Below are 2,843 nucleotides of genomic sequence, written 5' to 3' on the forward strand. Positions count from 1 at the left end.
AGAGGAACTCATAGGAAGGCATGCTGTACACCTGACAAAGTGTAAGAGTTGGTGCTGCAGAATGCATGGACTGTTTTTTGTGTTCTTTCTTACCAACTTGATGTATGTCTGTCTTCACTTCCCTTTTTTATAACTCTATCGCTTTATCTCTTTGTTAGTTTAGACGCAGCACGCCTGGGCATTGTCAACACTTGCTGCCTGGCATTCCATCCCGTTCGACTGGAATAGTAGGGAGGGTTTATGTGAAGGCGTGCAGACCTACCTGATCCTGTGTGTAGACAAGCATGGGAGATGGGCAGAGGCAGTGGATCTCAAAGTGAGGTCCTCAGACGAGCAGCATCAGCTTCATCAGGGATGGCATTTGCTCGAAATGTGAATTCTCAGGCCCCAGTTCAGACCTACTAAATCAGAATCTCTGGGGATGGGGGCGAGCAACCTGTTTCCACAGCCCTTGAGGTGATTCTGATACATGTGGAAGTGTGAGAACCAGACTGAGCTGGGTTTTTGCCTGTGTAGTTTAGTAACCACAAGTGTTAGGTGCTTAAGATTGTCTGTTTTCTTCTGCCAGAAGGATTTACTGAGATGGCTTTGGAAGTTAGATTCTTTAATTAAAGAAGAAAAAAAGCCATATCTTCAGAACATTGAGTAGTAGCCTGAGAAAACACAATGACTACCAGCTAGGCCTTTTATGTGGCGCACAATTTGGTTAATGCAATTTCAGGAGCACGTAAGTGGAGCAGAGGCACCGCCTACCTCTCTAACTTCTACCTTCCTCATTCCACGTCTCGGGTTTCTGCCATTATTTTTCTAGTACAAGCTATAAAACTTGTCCCACTTCATTTTCACGCTCACCATAGTCACTCACAACATAAGTGAACCTCAGTTCACTTTTAGGTGTCCAGGTTTCCTCCAAGCTCTGGTGCAGCCTTTCTCCCAGCATTTCTGCTCCGGGGTGAATAGAGATTAAGGTGTGTTTGTGTGTATGCTCCTGGGCTCACAGTAGTTTCCATATCAAGACTGGGTATGGGGGAGTGATGAATAAAAATTGGTGACAGTTACTTTCACTCAAAGGGAAACTGGGAGGCATGAACCCAACACATATTAATCATTATGAGTTTGTGTGCTATGCAATGACAGAAAAAGACACATATAAATAGCTAAAAGATAATATAAATGATACAATAAGAGGATTTGATACATTAAGGGGAAATGATACAATAAGGGTGTATTTAAAATATAGAAAACCAGAAAAGGAGCAATTAATGGGGTGGAGGAAGAGCTGATAAGGAGAGGGACACAAAGGAAGTGACATTGATATTGGTCTTTAAGGTCTAGTTCAACAACTGCACCAATGGAAGAAGGTGATGTCAGGTAAAGGACCCAATTATGAAAAGTTTGGAAGGAATATTCCACAGTAATTCAGTGTGGCGAACATATAGGGGACAGAACAAGAGTGGCTGCAATGTAAGACCTGCTCTGAGTAGTAAGATTTCAGTGGAGAAGGCAGAGGGAAAGAGCATGCGCATATGCAAAGATGCAGGCATGAAGTAGAGAATAGCAAGTAATCTCATAGATCTAGAAAATGTGGTATGAATGGAGAAAAGTGGGAGATAAGGTTGGGAGAGTTCTTTCAACCGTATTTAGAGGGATGTGAACATCGTGCTTCTGAGCTCAACATTTCCTGAAGTAGACACCGACCAGAGTCTCTGGAGGAGGGAGCAGTCAATAGAGATGTTTCTAGATTTAAGAAAGTTTATAGGATAAGGGAAAAGAACTAATTCAGAGGTGATATTTGAAGATACAAGAGAGGAAAATTGGTATCAAAGATGGAGTCTTGGGAAGTTGCTGAAGTCAGAAAAGAAAAACAATGATAAACAGAAGGGAAGATAATGATCAGTTTGGAGATGGAGTGAGTCCACACCAGAGAGCCTGATCTCAGCAAAGGAAAGAGAAGATTGTTTAATGTGGAAGATGGGACTGAGGTGAAATAGGCCTGGGTGAGGGGTGCTAGAGCCAGTGCCGCAGTGATGGGACAGGCCCAGAGGCATGAAACCACTGCCAGGAGCGTGGCATGTAAAGCGCACGGACCAATGAGTGAAGTACCTAGAAAAATTCCTGGCACAGCGTTCATTGGTTTTCAGTAAATGTGTGAGCCCTCTTTTATCTTTCTGACCAGGTCCCTGAATATGGCCTCTTTTCGGGCCAGAGCCCACAGGTCAGTGGCTGCCCTGCCCATGTGTTCTCTCTCCATGGCCCCCCAGTTTCCATCATGTGATCTCACAGGCACCGGCCACCCCTGAAAGTTCTACTCTCCACTTCTCAGAGTTGAGAGGCGGGCATCCCTTTGTAAATGCCAATCTCCAGTCTGTGATGCCAGGTTTGAATACAATTCATGGATACTTTAATCTCATCCCCTTTATGTGCTTGTTGACCCATGTGGCTTCTTGGAATTCTACTTAGAGAATTAGACATTTGAGAAGTGGCAAAATTGATTTGATTGTAGATGCTGAGTCAAAGACTTAGTTCAAACCCAGCAAAATAAATGAAGCCAGACTGAAGCTTCTGCCTGGCATTCAGCAGAGTTGGCAGAGATTCTTTAGGACGGCACCTGGCACAGCAAGTGAGCAGTGCTCCCTGAAGGATTACCAGGGGCTCTGAGCTCCACAGTCAGCCAGCTCAGGCTGCTAGCAGGTGGGGAAAACTTGGTGTGACTACACATGTAAACGTCATATATCAAATATAATGTGTAGCTATATATAGTCAGCTAAAGCTGGCAATGAAAACATCAACTCTGTACTTTCTTGGCTTACTTAAACTGCATAAAAATAGGGAACAATGTGCAA

The sequence above is a fragment of the Sturnira hondurensis genome, unplaced genomic scaffold, assembly GCF_014824575.4.
Source record: "Sturnira hondurensis isolate 20B ecotype Veracruz unplaced genomic scaffold, ASM1482457v3 Scaffold0011875, whole genome shotgun sequence".
In the NCBI taxonomy this organism is placed as follows: Eukaryota; Metazoa; Chordata; class Mammalia; order Chiroptera; family Phyllostomidae; genus Sturnira; species Sturnira hondurensis.